The sequence below is a fragment of the Ctenocephalides felis genome, unplaced genomic scaffold (genome assembly GCF_003426905.1).
Source record: "Ctenocephalides felis isolate EL2017-DRISC unplaced genomic scaffold, ASM342690v1 CF-g0.4_SCAFFOLD_01604, whole genome shotgun sequence".
In the NCBI taxonomy this organism is placed as follows: Eukaryota; Metazoa; Arthropoda; class Insecta; order Siphonaptera; family Pulicidae; genus Ctenocephalides; species Ctenocephalides felis.
In genome coordinates, this window is record NW_020537758.1 from 36,350,339 (window position 1) to 36,371,537 (window position 21,199).

Consider the following 21,199-nt stretch of genomic DNA (forward strand, 5'->3'; position numbering starts at 1 on the left):
TGAATGGTTAGCGGGTCTTCGAACGTAGGAATATAAAAAGACGATCTAAGCACTTCTGATTATTTAAGCGCACAATTTTATATACTTTTTTCAACTTCTCGTAAGATTGGTTATAGTAATCGCAAAAAATCGAAAACAGAACATTTTGCATATCTTTCTTTACGTATCAAAGGTTTCTGATCATTTTTGGCATATCTTAAAAAGAATTGATTTATGTGTGTATGTATGTATGTACGTGCGGATAAAATTTGCGCCGACGTTTTCGATCACGGATCAACCGATTTGGATTTTAAAAAACATTCCTATTAATGGAAAGGTGTGCTGATTAGTTTTTGGCAAATGCAGGTCCAGCCGTTTTGAAGATACGTCCCGAAATGTAATTCAGTTTTTTGAGAGAACAAAGCCTCAGATTTTAATAATTTAAAAAAACATTTTTCTTATAAGACAAAATAAAGAATTGATTAAATTTTTTGTTAAGGCGGGTCTAGAAGTTGCGGAAATCCAATGAAAAAAGTAAAAAAAATATATCTGATACAAATATGCTTATATTTTCATAAATCACACAAACTAACACTTAGTTTTTACCTAAATTATTCATTTATTATGCATAAATATGAGTCCTTTATAAACTCACAATATGGAGATAATAAATTGCTAATTATTTAATAGTTTAGATTAAATTTTAAATTATGTAGTAAAATAAAGGCTTGAAATTTAGAAATTTATTTTATACAAAAATCATATCAAGTTATATAATGTTTATAAAGATTCTTTATTTTTGTTAACGTAATTTGTCTCTATATATGGTTTTATCAAACTTAATGATATATATGAGATCAGTCCCTATACATAAATTTTAATTTTTGCATTTTTGTATTGAACTGTGATACTATAACTATTTACCGATAATTTTTTTTTATTTTCTTATAAATTACAATCTGTCTAAATAACTAGTGGGGGGTGAGTGGCATCGTGCCTTAAGGCAAATTGCTGGAACTTCCCGTACCGTAACGAAATGTTCGAGGAATATTGAATGTTTTCAAATAGATTATTATAAATATTGTAACATTGTCTAATATTTATAAGAATTATATACTGAAATGCAGAGTTGAAATTATTTGTTTAAAGTATATTAGAACTATAGTCAGAATTAAAAATAAAATCTGAATTATTTTCGATATACAAAAAACTAAAAAAAAAAAAAAAAAAAAAAATGGTACAATTTTTTTTTTTCCAAAATCAATTATTTTGTTAAGACAAGCAGAAAGTTCTTTGAATCAATTGAATCGGACGCTTAGTTCTCTTAAAAACTGCCATTTTTTGTACATTTAGCTCTGTATCTCCGTAATGGCTGGGCCTGCCTTTGCGAAAAACTAATAACCCCTTCTCCCAATCATTACTAATTGAATGTTTTTTAGATCATTCAAATCGGATGCTCCGTTCTCTCAAAAACTCGATTTCTATTTCTTTTTTCTGCCTCTTGCTCCTTATCTCCGTAACTGCTGGACCTGTCTTTGCCAAAAACTAATCAGCTCTTCTCCTCATTAATAGAAATCGAATGTTTTTTAAACCATTCAAATCGGTTGATCCGTACGCCCGAAAACGTGGGCGAAAATTTGTATCCATACATACATACACACACCCACACACACACACACAACACACACACATCCATTTTTTCTGAGGTATGCCAAAACGTTCAGAAACCTTCAAAACGTCGAGAAATGTTAAAATTTTCAATTCCGATTTTCGGCCCATTACAATAACTTACCCTACGGGAAGTTAAAAGACATTGAGTGATTAGTCTGACAAATAACATAGAATTTTAGAAGGAAACCCAGTGTTCACCTTTTATTAATGTACTAAATTATATCTTAATTAAATGTTGGTATTATTTAACGATAAATTATATTGAAAAGTTATTGTTTGAACTATATATGTCAAAGATTAGTTTTCTCCTCGAAAGCTCTATGATGTCAGTAAATATTTTATTATACTCATATTTTAGCAGTTACATCCTTACATTCTATGCTCTCGCTCATGACGTATTGTCCATATTTGATAATTTAATTATTATTATTAAAATCTAATAAAGCCCGGAAAAGGCTATTTGGACTTGGAACCATATTTAGGATCTTTATAAATAATATTCAAATCCATTTTCTACACTCTGTTTACAATGCATATTTTTAAGTATAATTATCTATCAAGATTTAGCTTTCAAGCGACCAAATTCTACGCATAAATTTTTATTTTCTTATATTTAGTCTTTCTAGCACTTCTATTGATTTTTCTATGATATTTTGCAATTATCATTCAATATGCAGTATAGATCCAATTTAGTTTTGTGTGTAATTATTCACTTGATTTGGAACATTTATTTTATAATTAAAATTATATTTTTTATTCATTTATATAATATAAATTATATTTTAATCTTAAATGTAAAATTGATTGTTCATAACTATGTATGTATGTGAAAATGTCGAATGCAAAATATCTATTAACGTGATAAAATAACCTCACTATCAATTTCAATATAATTTTCCGTTTATTAACATAACAGTATCAGTGTTATTCACCTTCATGAATGAGTTTAAAACGCAGTATTAAGACATTATGGGAGCAACCTGAACGAATATACTGAAAGCGCGGCGTATTCTAAAAACAAAGATCGTGTTCCGAAGAGAAAACAAGGCAGCCGGCAATATATTAAGTCAAATTGACATAATCCGAACCTATATGGGTAAAACATTTCACTTAAACAGCGTCAAAGAATCAACTGAAACGTAGGCGTACGCGACCAATACGGAAACACAGATAATTAAGACTGACTCGCTGATATCGGGACTTGTTTGGGACTCTTTCACACAGGTAGATTTGAGAACATACTTTATAATATGAACTTGACAAAATTAAGAATTAGGTTTGGAATTCAATCAACAAGGTAGAGACAATCTTTAAAATTGTGCGCACCAGGTACATACTGTTAAAGTTTGCCTTCAGCGATGGAGGTAATTTTGGTATTTTAAAACACAACACAAGTTTTATAGATTTATTACAGAATACAGATATATACTTCATTAAAAATTATTATTAGGTTAAGTGTTCCTTTTGACGTCCAGAGAGAGAATGTGAGCTTGTGATAAACATAGAGATCCTGTGTCTAGCCGGAAATATAGAGTCCAAGAATGTAGAGTGGAACTCGAGAGATGTAGAGTCCATAGAGTAATAAATGTGATAGTATGCACATAGAGGCATAAATGTGACGCTAAATAGATAAGGGTGTCGGCACATAACAATACAATATAGGTTTAAATCCAGAGAATAAGGAGCTGATTCGAAAAATAGACCAATTTTATGGCAAGGTTATATTATGCATCAGTTTTATCAGTAGATGTTAATTAAAACACCACTATATTGTTCCTTCATATATTTATCACAAAATTTTAGAAAATTCTTTCGAAATATACTATATTACTAAATTAATATTGTTTTTTGTTATATTTATTATCTGTCACTTATTGTTTTTATTCCACTTATTCTTGTATTATTTTTATTATTCAGAAATCGTATTCATTTCATTTATTAATTTTATTATTATTATTATTTTGTTTTTGTTTTATATTAAATCATCATACTACGGATATCATTTTAATGTAAATACCATCCTTCATATTGTACTTTTTTTAATTTAAATTTATGTTATTGTTCATTATTGTTACTAGATGTTACATTATTTAGCAGTTGTAACAAATAATGTAAATAAAAAAAATAATAATTTTGTGATACCTAAAGGTATTAGTTTTTTTATAAATCTGAATATTCATTAAAAAACTGTACAGTTACTCTATTTTATATAATTTTTCTTCTTAAACACATAAACTTACTCAATATCAATCGTTTTGAGCTTCCTTGAGAATAAGTGGCTAAACCTAAGATATGGAATTTCAGAGGTCTCAACTTCGATAGCCCCTTAGGCAGTCTGGTGTCAAGTAGTAATTACATCAATTTTTACTTGAAAATATAAATAGTTATAAAAAATGTTTTTTTGAGTGATTAGATATTAATAAAGAAATATTAACAAACAACACTCTTTTTTGCACTAATTTATTAAATAATATAAATTTTGCAAACGTTTCGAGATTTGAGATTTCAAATTACAATACACTGATGGTGAGACAAATCTAGTTTCAAAACATTAGTAAAATTAATATTATTTAATAAATTATTGCAAAAAAGGGTGCTGTTTGTTCATATTTCAAAATTAATAAATAGTTATGTTTCTAGAATAGCTTCAACACGCTTTGCTACAAATCAAAAAAATTCACTATTATCAAATTTCAATAATAAAATTCATCATATAGAGATGGGATAACTATTCGTGTTCCTGTGTATAAAACCAACTCTAATAGCTAAGTTATAATTACTAAAATTGTAATAATAAAATTCATCATATAGACATACGTTATCTATTTGGGTTGCTCTCTATAAAACCGACTTACTCGTAGTTAGATAAGTTTTTACAACAGCTTATAGTACATTTATAAGCAAAAAAGGCAAATGCTTTTTCATAGTATGTTTCGTAATGTTCTCTTTTATTTAAATTTAAAACTTTAATATTTTCAGTTATTGATTAGTATTCCAGTCATTATAGTAAGTTCACCTAGGAATTCGAGATATCCACCTGTAAGTCTGTAAATACTTGATATATTGACATTTGAAAGTTGTCTCAAAACCTACATATGTAGAGTGTACGTACCATATGTGGACTTTGAGACAACTTTTAAATGTCAATATACAAGTATTTACAGACTTACAGCTGGGTATCTCGAATTCCGAGATTTTTACCTAATTTAAGCTTAAATGACTGGGCTATAGTGTAGTTTTTACGAAAATTCAGATCAATTCTATTGAACTGTTGATTGTCCATCATATTCAAATTCTTACCAATGGCCAATTATATATATTTTTTTTTTTTATTAAGACTAATGACTACTTATTTCATGAGAGGCAATCCATCGATTTACCATTTTCTTATGTGTGGGATATTTTTGATATTAGCTCTTACTTCTAATAGTTAACATGTGGTTGGATGTTGTAGCTATGTCCACGAAGGACGATTTCCACTTGGAATTATATTGTGATCTATAACCCCAAGTAGAAATTTGACATCATAGCTGCCTGATGTCGGGCGGTAGCGGGAATAGAACCAACAAACTTGGGACTAGTTGCTGCTAGCCCACGCTTTAACCGATATCGCCACCGCTGCCCCAATTATATATAAATCAAAATTTTTCTTCTGTTAAATAAAAACTACTATACAAAAGTGCTACATATACGCTAAGTTAAGAACAAGTAATACAATTTAGCTATAATAAGTCCATTGACTTTAGATGTAATATACTGAATGGCAAGCCTCTGTTTATGGTAGAACACGATTTAGGAAGTCTTTTATGAGTCTTCTTACTCTTCACAAATTGATATAACAAATCTAAATAAATAGTATAAAAGTTATTTTTTAACTACATTACGAACTTTTAAATCTTTCTGTAAATCAAACCGTTTATTATAAATCTCTTAAAATCCGACTGAGAGGTGTGAATAGCCCTTTACCTACGCAATAATACCTGAATGAGATAAAATGAACATTAAACTCGATGATTAGTGGAATGTGTCGTCGGCACGGCGCACTTAAGGACAAAACGAACGAAAAAGCGAAACGTACAAACAGGGGAAGCAAAAAAACAAACGAATTAACGAAAAAATAATCAAGAACGAGAGACAAAACAACGTGGTCTTGTGTACCGAAGACCTTAAATTTATGTCTCACATTGCGACAACAGTATATCGCGTTCGAAATAAATCGTATCGGACAGGGGTAGAAAACACAAACACTTACTGCTTCATATGCCAAAAAAACATGGAATTTTTTTGCAAACATGTTATTTTGTACATTTAAATATGCAGCTATTAAATTCAAACTTTTATGTCGTTTAGAAAAGTTGTGCATCTACTATTTTTAGAAAAAAAAGTTTTAAAAATATTTGTTCAGAAAGAATTACTAATTAGTTTGATATTTATCAGACAAGAAATAATAGGAAAATTAGCATTTAAAGAATCCAATTATAAAATCCAAGTTTAACTTTTAAAGCTCATTTAAAATAAATTTCAAGTTCACATACATTTTAATATAGTACGTAATGTATATTTCAATTATACTACCACCATATCATTATACTTACATCGAATTCTGTTCTAGTTAGAAAAACTGTAGTTTAAATAAAATAACTATTTACATAATTTTGCTCAAAAATAAATAATAATATCAGTAATTATAAAATGCGATTATAAATCTTTTTTTTTATTTTTTTAGGTTTGTATTTGAATTATACTAATTCTAATTATAATTACATATAATTTTTATACATCTCAGGCAGAGAGTAAAGTGCCCGGTATGAGAGATCGTACAAAATATCTATACAATAGTATATATTTATTTTCATTCTTAATTTGTCTTAACTAATTTCATTCTTACAATTGTTTAATATAAATTGAAGTCTTAGATAGAACACGTAAATATAAACATTTTAGAACTAAAAAAAAACATTGCAAGAATAAACAATATGAGCAACATGCTAAAAGTACATAGTAGTATTGCAGTACAATTAGTCCAATTCTCTGTCAATTGAAATGAATTTCAATAATCATAAATTAATATATAATATATAATTCAAGAATGAACGGTCGTTTTCAATAATAAAATTATTGAGGATTTTCTAATCATTTTTAAGGATTTATATATTATCTTAAAAATTTATCTATATATATATATATATATATATGTATATATATATATATATATATATATATATAATTTCTGAATATTCTTTCCGAATGCCAATATACTCTATCACGATCCTTCAATATTTTAAATCCTGTTTTATCAGTATTGACAAAAACAGCATTAACAAAAGAAATGATACTATGATAAAATAAAAGATAAATGATATTTTACTATGCAAATATTATCTAGTGATACTTGATAATGTTACTGAATTCATTCTAACGTATTAAAATTAATTTTTCAATTTATTATATTAATTTTTATATAAATATATATTCATAATTATATTAATAATTCATATATATATATATATATATATATATGTGTGTGTATATATACATGTACCATACTTCATAAAGAATTATTTTTTAACTTTTTTGCCAAATTATTACACGGGGTAAATATATAAGGAAATGCGTCATAAAGAATTATTTCTCATCTTTTTTGTAAATATATTAAATATAGTAAATATATACTGTTGTATTTTACTCTATATAGTTATTCTAATTTCTTTTTTCTTTTTTTTTCTTTTTATTGACTTGTGATTTTTATAATTAATGATCGGTCGAAACTTTACTTGTACCATGAAACATGTACATAAAATTGTTTATTGTAAAATTGATTCTTTTATCAATGAGAATTAAATGTCTCGTGTTAATTTAGTATTCAAAATTATTGTATGTTACACTATTTTTTTTTTGCTTTTATTTTAATTTGTCTCAATTTTTTTAAAATAGCGATAGAAGAATAAATTAACTTATTTATTTACAACCAAATTTTATTTTACATAAATGAATTTTCGTGAGAAATCTATTAATCAATCATTATTTTTGAATCGTTAACAACAAAATGGCCTATAACAAGATGTTTATATTATGTTTATGTTTTTATCCATAAATAATTCAAAAGGTTTCCTGTCCCTGTCGTGGTATCTTACTCCTTCGTCCGGTGCACTACAAAACGTTCACAAATTCATGTTCGGACACTCTTCAGAAATAATGAACCGAACGCAGAGATGAACTTAATTGATCACAGTCAAGATTAGGCAGTCTGTGACCATTCGAACTGATTTCTTATATATATTATTAACTTTATATGTAACAGATATATAAATTAGAGGAATGCTTGATTGGCTGATGTATAGATCTATCTAATAAGTCAATAAGTAATAAAGATTGCATGTTGATCACGGTAATGGTAAAATTGGAATTTAGTAGAGAACTTGATTATTCAATTCATAGAGGTGTGACGCTTTATTCTGGAGTTTGGTTGATCTGGAAATATATAAATGCTAATTAAAATTAAAATATATATACTAATTTAAAAATTTTAGTATTTTATCACAAATCTGTTCTTAAATTTCTGTCATAATGATATCATTATTAGGGGTTAAAAAAATGGAGGTTTTGGGGGGGAGAGGGGGTTTGACAAAAATCACAAAATATTACGTGGGGGAGGGAGGGGTATAGTAAGATATCACGTGTATTAATTTTTTAACTCATTTTTTTAAAAAAGTTCAAACATTTTCAAAAAAATAAAAAAATAAAAGTTTTTTCATGTATCTAAAAATACACGTGATGTTTGGTGGGGGGGGTAATTTTGAATATCACCAAGGGGAGGGTCCAAAAATCCTTAAAAACTCGCTCACGTAATTAATGGACGCCTCCTAATATATATTTGGAATAGTAGTAAATTTGTTCAAAGATTAAGTTCTTCTATATATTTAAGATACATAGAATTTTAAATTAGTTAAAATGTATAACAAATTGAATGGTTTATTTTTTTCTATAGCTGTATAAAGTTTTATTCTTCTCACTTTCACAATGTCGCACATTGCCTTAACTTTTCTGTAATAATACTGTATTGGAATAAAATGTATTAGATATTGTAATAACTTTTAAATATATTTACATTCATTAATCAAAATATTTACACACATGAAAAATAACACATAATTTATTCAAAACAAACACTTTTTTATATATACTGAAATCGTAATTCAAACGCCAACATCCGCTGATTATATTATAATAAATAGCCCATGCTAAATTTATATAGATGTTCTGTCTCATATTTTAGAATTTCATATGGCGTTTGAAATTGTTTAAACTAATCCAATTATAATAGCTATTCAGTTTAATAATTTTTGCATGAACTTCTGAGTTTGAAGATAAAGCGGTTACTTTTTTGAATCATTCAAATCGGATGCTCTGTTCTTTCAAAAACTCGATTTCCATTCTCTGCACTCTTTGATTCATATCTCCGAAACAGCTAAAACCACTTGTGTCAGAAACTAATCACCATTGCTCCCCATCATTACGAAATAAATGTTTTCTGAATCATTTTTTGAACTCGATTTCCATTTTCTTCAAAACAGGTGGACCAATTTTTGCTAACAGCTAATTAGCACGTCAGATCCAAACTAATTAGCACAAACCAACGATCCAAATCAGTTGATTCGTACGCCCGAAATCGTCGACGAAAAATTGTATCCACACATACTCACACACACATCCATTATTTCTATGGTATGCCAAAATCTTAAGAAACCTCTGAAACATAAAAATATGCAAAATTTTCAATCCCGATTCTTAGACGCTTACAATAACACCCTACAGGAAGTTAACAACGAATGATATTAATAATATTTTTAAATTCAATTAATTTTATTATAAAGTAATTATCAGGATATATAATAATATTTCTACTTAATTATCTAAATCCGTCAGCATAAAATTATGCAAAATCTTATAATTAATTAAAATTATCTATATAGTAATAGAAATAACATTTTTACGTCCTCTTTATCTAAAATCGTAAATCAAACGCCAACATCCGCCGATAAAAAATATAATAATAATTCGCTGATATTAAAACATAATCTCCTGGCCCAAAAAGTGGTCTTAATTAGATCATTTATAAACCGTTCACGCATTGGGTTATTAATTCGATATGGACATATTAACGAGTGTAATACTCTTTATTCGATTGGACGAACTGCCTAATGAATTAATTAATTACGACATGTTCCGAGCCTGTTATGTAAATCTTAAGGCTTGTCGACCAGTGAACACCGACACCTCTGCGTTGTCAATGATCAAAATAAAACGATGGGCTTGGTAAGGTGAGAGCTGGTAACTCCTAATTTTTGAAAATACTTCATCCTTATAGTTTGCAAAATAGACCAAATCATAAATGTTTAGATTGTATGAAAGATTTCTTTCTATTTAATTTAAATTACACACTATCATAGAGTGATATTTAGGAGTTTGATGTTGTAGTTGATATCAATTAATAGTTCACCTAGTTCTAGTTTTTATATTTGTGTAGCTACTAAAGCTAAAATCTGTAGAGAAAACTAAGTGCGGTTGTGCCAGGGTACGGTAGTGACAGTGGTCGTAGAAGCTAAACTTTACTTATTTTATGATAGGGTCCAAATGAAGAAAGTTGAAAAATTATTGTTCGAAGAAGTTTCCACTATTGCTTTTAGTCAGTGTCTTACAATAACATCATCTGTAGACCGCATTGGTTTTAAAGAGTCAAAAGTATGTTTTTTATGTTGGAATTGTTTTAAACATTACAGTTAATTGTATACCGGTAGATTACTTTTTTTAAATTTTGCTGTAAATTCTACATTAGCAGTTATTTTGCCAGCGATTAGTTTTGGCTTAGATAATTTCGCCCAGTCATAATGATGATTTATTTTCAAAAGTGTGCTTTGGGTGCAATCGTGACAAATTTTGAGGTTTGAAGAGGGGTGAAGATTAAACATATAAAAAAACTAACCTAACTAGGGCAATATACGAAAAAGAAAAGAAATGGAAAATTCAATATGAGTTAAAAAAAGATTTCACAAAGAATTCTTTTGTACTTTGTTTAAACATTTGTTTTGTTTGTATATTGTTATATTTTAATCATAAGAAAATAGTTTGAATATTATGTTGAGTTACAAACTGAAGTTGTGTTTTGTTACATATTATTACATAATATTGTTATTACCGACTATAAAAGTCGTTAAAACTATTTTGGTGTTTATAGCTATTATTTTTCACCTAATTTTATGCATATCACAATTGATCCCAATAGTTGTCACAACCGTCCTTCGGATGTGAACGATTGTGCCACTGACCTTTTTTTGTATAATTTGATTTTATGACTAATACGTCGTATTTAGGGACAGTATTTCAGTATTTCTTTGTAGACAAATGTTCAAATTACTATTCAATTTACCTTTCATTTAGATAACTGATAAATTAATAAAATTATGGCCTATCAAGAAAGAAGGCGATTTTTTTAACTTAATAACACATTTAGTTTTAAATATTCGAACTATTGATAATTTAGTGTAACGTTTTGTGTTCATTAGTGTAGTGTAATGTTAATTTGTTTTTGTCTTTAGTCCACTGAATGACGGTCATGATGTAAACCGAAACGACTAATAAATTTGATTTCTCTATTGCTTTCGTTTCATTTTACTTGATTCGGGCTGTAACACCAAGTAAAATGAAACTAAAGCAATTAGGAAATCATAATATATATATATATATATATATATATATATATATATGTATATATATATAATATATATGCATATATATGGGGGTGTGTGTGTGTGAATGGGTGTTTTACAGTGACGACTAAAAATGTGGTGGCAAATGAATGTCCAAGGCGACTGAACTTTCGGATTATAGAGAATATACCGACATCTTTCAATCCCTAACGAGTTCTTAAGTACTTATATGTGGCCACAACATAAAACAAACATCCACCTTTCATATTTTTGCACCTCATGAATCAGACTTAAGTAAAATTTATTGCGCGCGAAAGCCGATTATTTGTGTTAGTCACTTAAGCCATCGCGCAAATTCATCGGCGTAATTTGAACATACATACTAATATTCATATATATATATATATATATATATATATATATATATATATATATATATGATTAAATGTTACCAATAATTTAGTTGCAAAAAAAATTATAGAATTTTACATAGTTTTTGAGTGCATTGAAAACTCTAGATTCTAAGACACGATCTATATTTTTCTTTTTAAATTCATTAATTCTTATTTATTTAGATTTACTAATCTAAATGCTAGACTTATCTCTTTAGGTTAGATTATAGGTGTCACTCATTGATAGTGCCAAAAATCTATTCTCTATTCTCTATTAGAAATATAGAGAATTCTTTTGATTGGTAATTTTGTTGTTGTTGATATTCCATTATTTACATAATTCAGGATGCACTTCAGTTTCTATAAAAATAGAGAAACACCGGGCACAATAAATAATGGTTACTCTTTTCTTTGTCAAAAACATGGTCATGGCCTAGAAATTGTGTATTAATATGTTGAAAAATGAAAAATTTCGGTCATACTATAGAGTATTTTTAAATTACTTAGAGATTTGTTAGAAACTTAGAGATCTGCTCTAAGCAAAATTCATATTTTGAACAAAATATCAAAACAACGAATAATTTATTGCAAAATATTTTAAATTATAATCATCATGCATTAATACAAATTACATTTAATAATTTAGTGCATTCTTCAGTTTTATAGTCGTGTAAAGCTTCTGAATCCAGTTTAAATATGCAAATGTGTTATTACGAGTGAAGAAATTTTATATTATAACAATTTTTATTGCCTTTATTATGTTCATACAGGCGCTTGTTGAAATATTTTATTTGAAAGATTATTTGCTTCGGGCTTATAATGCTTAAGCGTATCACATATATTTTGCGTAATTCGACAGCTGAAATGATCGGAGTATTAAGACGTGAACTAAATCGGACAATATTTTTGCACATAAGATATTTTAACATTTTTTGTATAATATGGTACAAACCAAATAGAACAATGAATTTATTATACAGTTTCCCAAAACTTATTTTGCTGAACAGCAATCACAACTAGGTATTAAGTTTGTTTTTACAAACCATATTAGAACTTTTAACATCTACTTAAAAATATATGCGATTCAATATTTTTAAGTAAAATCTGTTGTTAACACTGCCGGATATCCATCAGATAAGTTTTATAATTCATTTCTCATTCACTTTTTTTATAAAAACAGTCTTCTATATGCATAATTATAAACACACTTGATTTGTACTAAGAGCATGAGAAACCCCAAAAAGTTGATTAATTTTTAAAAAAGCTTTTCTACCTAAAGAATTCAAGAAAATTTCAGCCATTATGGATTCACGTTGCCACAAGTAACCAATATTTTGTACATAATTTGTGTTAAAGTATTTTTCTCACAATGATCAATATATTTCTGGTATCTAAAATGATTTTACATTATAAAGTAAATTATAGACCGTGAGACAAATCGATCGAACACAAAATCTATTACCTCAACGAACACATAATTAAAACGATGCAAATAATTTATGGATTTGTATGCAAATCCCATTAATCATAAGTAGCAATTCCAGATTAATTCAATTAAACCTCTGATACAAGTTCACATTTGAATTTTTTTCAGAGCACTGGGAATCGGGCTAATATGATGCATGCGAACATTATGTGTGGCACAAAAAATCGCATTTGATTTAAATCAATTCCTATTAATTAATTGAAACTGTAATCTTGATCGTTCTTGTTCTTATTAATGATCGTTAAGGAAATGGTTCAGAGGAAATACATTAAAGTATTGTTAGGAGAACTGATGTAGCTAGAAAATTTAATACAATGATTTTAATGTCTTGATTGATTTTTGTAAGACATATTTTTGTTCTATGTGACCAATAATCATATTACAAAAAATATAAAATAAATGCTATTTTCCATCCCTAGAAGTGAACAATGAAAAAGCCTATCCTAAGCAGTTTATTCCTGGGCAATATTAAGTTCTACTATAATCATAATTTATTGTTTCAGATGATTTTAGAAAGCGTTAGCAACAAATTGACTTAAGAAGTATATTAGATATAAAATACTCCAAATACAATTCAAATAAGGAACTTCTGAAATTTAATGTATCAAAGTTTAGAGATCAAAATTACTCAAATATTAAGTCTTCATTCAATTGGGTGCTCAAAAATTTGAAAGCTGAAGAAATGGATTACGAGAAACTTAATTTCATTACTAATTGTTGGGAAGAGATTCTTGTTCTTGTCAAAAAGACTAATTTGCCCATTTGTTTTGTTTATTTAGACTCCACACGAATATGCTAAAATATAACATAATGAAAATTCTATAAGTTGTAGATTAATGAGCTCTGTCAAAATTTCAAAATTTTATAATAACAATTTTAAAAGTTCCTAAACTCTCAATGATTAAGTTGATTATTTCTTAAGTAAAACCAGTTACATCCAGTACATTTTATAAACCAACTGAGTTAATTTTTAAGAATATTTTTAGACAAAAGGATATTTAAAAATGAGGTCAATTGTGTGCTAACCAAAGAAACATTTTATTATTATATGCGAGATTACCCTGCATAGACCTAATCTGGCCTTCAAAAATTTTGCAAAGTTTGTTATGCAAATAAGTCAGATTAAAAATGTTATCCTGACGTCATAGAAAATCAGAAATCGGATAGAAATTGCGTGTTGCCTCGACGTATACTTGTATGTACGTTCATTTCATTATGATAAATATCATAAGACATGCTAACGTTTTGCATAGCTCATTAATCAGAAGTATTTTATAGAGAAAATGGTCTAATACTTAATGTCGCATGGCGTTACACATACCCACTAGAACTGCTCGGGCTTATCTCGGAAAAATAAGCGACTCGGCCTCAGGCTCATTTGCATACGGGTTGAATTACTTAGTAAAGGAACGACGGCGAAGCTTCGTACTTTGTGGAAAATTATTGGTAATCTTTAACATTTGACCAGTATAAAAAATTGTTGACCTCATTCACTTTATTGCTATCGATGAGACATATCAAATTTTAAAACCTTCTGACTACCTTAGCATAATTATGATAAATAAATTTTGAAGAGATATTAATTATTGGTTCTCTTCTTGATATGTAAAAACAAACACTTTTTAAGATTTATTGATTTTATTTTAAATTGTAACTTATATTATTGGTTTTATTTTAAATTGTAACTTATATTATTGGGTGTTGATATTTTTAATTTGTACTTGTTGGCTTTTCAAATATAACTAACTCCCGCTCCCTAATAATTAGTTTTTACCTGATTCGAACCTTATTATAGGATAAGGGTCGATTTATAAAACTTTTATATAAATGGTACCAACATACAAGATTAAATTACAACATATTTTAATGAAAACGTGATCAAAATAAAATATTAATATAAATACATAATAGTTCTTAACATTTTATTGTTATTTGTGAGCTACCACGTGCATTGATTCAGTTTTTCCAGATTTAAACCCAGAAACGATCTTGATGTCAATTGGTAAGTGACACTGGTTTCTATTTGATTTTATAGATAGCAATATGTTTCCAAGGAAAAATGAAGTTCTCGGGCTTTGCTGCATCAATAAAAAAGTCAACACTATAACAAAAATTGTAATAGTATAATTCAACAACGTTTGCGTTGCTATAAAAAAATTACGTTGTTTAAGAGGTCAATACAACAGCTTGCTGGACTTGTTAGTTTCTGATGGCTGTTAAAAATTTATTAAACTCAGAAAATTGATGTTGATGACTGAGAGAGGATGTAAAGAATGTCGAAAATCATTCTTTTGTATATCTCTACGTAATATATAATTTTTTTATATTAGTTTACTGTACACTTTCCGAATAATTCTATTAAAAACATATTTTCTAATAAGAAAACTCACCATCTGTATTGACAATATTTTTGACAGTGTTTATTGTATTAGTATCACTCTTGCATTTAAAAACCAACTTGTTTTCATAAACTTTGATCTATTAAATGTTCTACTTCAAGGTTTTTTATTTGCCTAATTTTTATTTCCAAGACCTAGTCCTGTAATATAGTGGTCAAAGACTAAGACAGATATTTTAAAATGCTCATATTATTTACATTAGAAATAAAAGATTTGCCCTACTCTACTATTTAATTAGAGCATCGTAATTTATTGAATTCAAAAACCAATTTAATTAAATTGTAGGAATTGATACCTAATCTGTATCAATGTACACGTAAAACTCACTATTGCATTTAACAAGTAAAATTTTCCATAAACTCTGATCTATTGAATGTTCTACTTCATGGTTTTTCATTTGCATTATTTTTATTTTCATAAACTAGTCCTGTAATATGTGATATAAGATTAAGACCCATATTTTAAAAAGCTCATGATATTTACAATAGAGATGAAATGTTTACGCCAGTTTCCTATTTAATTTGAACATCAGAATTTATTGAATTCAAAACTCAATTCAATTAAATTGAGCGTTCTGCAATTATACACCAAATCTGTATTAATATACAAAAATTTTTGTGCATTTAAAATTAAAACAAAAAATATACATTTTTACTGTAGAACTCACTATTGCATTTAACAACTTTTTTCACATACTCTGATATATTCAATGATCTACTTCATGGTTTTTCATTTGCATTATTTTTATTTCCCTAATACAGTCCTGTATTATAGTGGTTTAGGACCAAGACCCATATTTTAAAATGCTCATGATATTTACAATAGAGATAAAAGATTTGCGCTACTCTACTATTTAATTTGAACATCAAAATTTATTAAATTCAAAACTCAATTTAATTAAATTGAGGGTTCTGCAATAATACAGCAAATCTGTATCAATATATAAATTTTTACGTGCATATAAAATCAAAACACAAAATTTACATTTTTGCTGTAGAACTCACTATTGCATTTAACAAGTAAATTTTTTTCATATACTCTGATCTATTAATGATTTACTTCATAATTTTTCATTTGCAATATTTTTATTTCCTTACCTAGTCCTGTAATATATAGTGGTTTATGACCAGGACCCATATTTTAAAATACTTATGACATTTACATTAGATATGAAAGTATTGCTCTGCTCGAAATTTAATGAATTCAAAAACCAATTTAATTAAATTCAGGGTTCGGCCAAATCTGTATCGATATACAAATTTTACTTGCATATAAAATTAAAACAAGATATTTACATTTTTATGTATTACTGTAGAAATTTTGATTCTATAAGAAGGTGATACTATAAGATCATAGATTTTTGCAATCTAAGTATCTAAATCATAAATGCAATAATGTTATAATATGAAAACTATTGATGAGAAATACATTGGCGCAATGAATAAAAACTGTTTTAATTTAAACAAGTGAAAAAATGAAACGTCAATCAATAAACAATTTCTAAATAATATTTATTAAATATAATTCAAATGATTGTCAAAATCATACTTTTTATATCATTATTCCAAACAATTGTCGCAAATTTTATATCAAAGGATCCGAACATCACACAGCTAAGGTGCTTTCAATGCATATCCGACAGCAGGGACATGTTACCAATATGCGATTCCGAATTTTGGAGATTGACCAAACAGAAGGAACGAGATGAAATATGCATATATTGTCCTAGAAGCGAAAATGCATTTTGTGCTAAGAAGATAGAATACAAATCAGATTATAGAATTACAGAACGGAGCTGTTCGGGACAATTCGACAATTCCGGATTTGAAGTAAAAGAAGGATGTCTCGACATGCCGAATAATATTCAAGTCTGTTTTTGTCCAACTGATGACTGCAATTTAGCACGAAATTTGCCATTTTATCAGGAATTGATATTATTTGTATCATCTTTATGTATTTTGATATATTTGCGTGTATCTTTTAAAAATTATTTACCATAACTTAATAATTAACTGTTCCTAATAATATTTTTTCAATAAATTCTAGTTTTAGTAGTTTTCATGCATATTTACCTGTTGATAAACTTATTATTAACTTTCTCTAGTGTATGTTACAGTAATCGCAAAAAAATGAAAATGGCTTTTTTCAGATTTTTGAATATATATAAGACAAGCAGAAAGTTCTTTGAATCAATTGAATCGGACGCTTAGTTCTCTCAAAAACTGCCATTTTTTTGTACATTTAGCTCTGTGTCTCCGAAATGGCTGGGCCTGCTTTTGCAAAAAACTATTAACCCCTTCTCCCAATCATTACTAATTGAATGTTTTTTAGATCATTCAAATCGGATGCTCCTTCTCTCAAAAACTCGATTTCTATTTTCTGCACTCTTTACTCCTTATCTCCGGACCTGCCTTTGCCAAAGACTAATCAGCACATCTCCTCATCCATAGGAATCGAATGTTTTTTAAACCATTCAAATCGGTTGATCCGTACGCCCGAAAACGTGGGCAAAAATTTGTATCCATACATACATACACACACACACATCCATTTTTTCTGAAGTATGCCAAAATGTTCAGAAACCTTCAAAACGTCGAGAAATGTAAAAATTTTCAATTCCGATTTTCGGCCCATTACAATAACTTACCCTACGGGAAGTTAAAAAAACGTTACAAATTTAAAAAATTACTGTTGATGGGGACGTGCTGATTATTTTTTGGTAATAGCAACTCCACCAGTTTCAAAGATAGGTAGAAAAAATTGCAAAAAAATGGCTATTCAGTTTTTGATGGAGCAGATCATGCGATTTATATAATCCTGTAATATTTACATTTTAATTAAATAGAATTAAAAATTGACTAAATTTTTGGGAAGGTATGTTCAGTGGTTTCGGGGATCCGGAAAAAAAATCTATGTCTGCATTACTGTTTCATTAACATTAATCAATATAAAACCCAAATTAAAAATAAATATGAAGCCAAAATTCAAAACCAATAAAGGCCTAATGTTCAAAAACCAATAAAGGCTTAATATAGATAAATATTATTAACCTCAAATTTAAACATATTATTTAGCCCGCATTTAAAAATATTATTTAATTTATATGAAAAAAACATTCTTTAATTAATCTATAATATAAAAATGAATCGTTAAATGTGTTAGTAAGCGCATAACATCTTTTTCACATACAAACGTTAGTATTTTCATATTTTTGCCATCGGATACGAAATATTTACTCAAGTCAATAGAGCGTTTCGGGTCTGAATTTTTTTTACTGTGCTCCAATTCGTATGAAATTTTGAAATTAGATTTATCTTACTCTCAAGTTCAAAAGTGACAATAATTTAGACTCCTTCGCCATTTCCCGGGGGGATGACATCCCTCTCAGTGATGTAATTTCAATTTTTTTTTTTTTCAAAATAACGTCGGATAAAAGAACTAATTATAAGGAAAAAATTTTTTATAATGTTTTTCAAAAAAGCAAATACTCATCATTTTATTTAAAGCAGTTGTACATTCAAGGTCTATATGGGTAGATTTCGGTATAGACTGTAGTGTAAAAAATCATAATAATTTTTAACTACTTGGTAAATATCAGTATAGGTTATTAAAAAAATTGGAACTTTTGAAATGTAAACATAAGTACAGAACAACGTCTGTCAGGTTATCTAGTTAATAATGATATTCTAAAAAATCTGAATAAATGTGTACTTTTTTAAATAGTACATATATTGAAGGGCAAAAATGATTATTTAGGGAAGAAATTTGGATAATCTATTTTGCTATGTTGCTACTGCTAGTAATTAGTGGTTAGTATATTAAAATTATCAATAACTTCTTGTAACACAAATCTTTGAAATTAAACAAATACAGTGGCTGTTATTTTTAAAGGAATGAATTACATTAGAATTGAGTTAAAATTGGGAATTCAAGCTCATCATTTTATTTAACATTTTTTAACGTCATTTAACATTTTTCAACGTCACTCACATTGTTGTGTGTACATATTTACACGATATAGATTATAATGACGAAGAATATTGTGAAAAAAAAATATTTTTTCAAAAAATCTAATTATTATAGCATATTGAAAAATGTATTTTTTTTGAATTGTGGACGTGTGCACAAGACAACGTTTATGCTAGTATATGTATATAGGTATATAAGCATATATATGTGTGTAAATGTATATCTATATCGTAATTTACAGATACACATCTATAATTTCCTCCTGTATGTCATTACATCTATTTATCTATTCCGTAATGGTTCGCATTTTCCCTCGAGGCTTCGCTCTCAACTTGCAACTTGCAACGAGATCCGTCGACTGCACACGCGCTACTGGATTTCGCTGTCAATCAAACATTGGATGCATTCAGGAATTTAAATTAATAACACGCATATTGAGTTCAGAGTATCTGAAAATAAAGCAAAAAGCATTGAAACTGTGTACAAACTAAACGTCCAAAACCGTTTGTTCGTGCTTCATCGGTTTAAAGTGAATTTTGCATTCGACGCGCCCTTGGAACGATTCAGAAATTTTTTGATGGAAAGAGGAATTATCAACTAGTGATGAAGTGTGATGACGTGTTTATATTATGTATATTGTCCTATGATAAACGACATAAAAAAACACGGCAAATAATAATAGATATTTAAATTGTTCAATAGTTACGAGAATTATTAAATAGATATAAGGATTTAAAGGTTACCATACGTCCTGGATTTACACCTTGTATTCCGGGTTTTTTTGAAATCAATATCTGTCCCGGATTCAAATTCTTTGTCCTGGATTGTCCCGGGTTTTCGAAAAGTACAGATCTAAATTAAATTTTTGCTCTTATTTAAATTACAACTACCTATCAAATATCTGAAAATGTTATTTACAGCTATTATGCTTATATAAGGGTTAAATTAGCCTCTCACATTCATAATTTTGAACTTTTAGTTTCAATTTTACGAAAATTAACAAAAAATTTGATAATGAACTTCTTGAGTGCCTGGTGGAATAGGTGCTAATTATTTTTAAATAATTATGAAGAAAATTGAACAAGGTTTTATAATTAGTTTGAAAGCTGAAAAACCGTAGATCCAGAAATATAAGATAAAATAGTACATATAGTCAAATAATGAAGTTCTTAGACAGTAATTCTATTTTTAAAACAATTACTGATTTAAAAAAGACAGATTAATTTTATTGCGTTCTTAAATAGTATTTGTTATTTTGAAACACCCACCCCCCCTTTTCCTCCACCCCGAATTTGCTAAACAAAAAATTACGGTTTCGGTTTTGACTTGAAAAAATATGGTCACCTTAGGTTAATACAAAACCTGGCATATCAGAAAATTTCGTTTTTTTTACTTTTAAGAAGTAATTTATACAGAAAACCGTTTATAACCGATTAAGAATGCTTATAAGACATTTTTTTCGAATAATATGTAACAAAAACTCGTTTTTAAGATGAAGTTAAATTCTTAAATTATACCTGCTTTTTAAATATCTTAGGAATCAATCTGGATATGAAGTTCAGATTGTTTCTGAAATAATCGCTTGCGTATTTATAA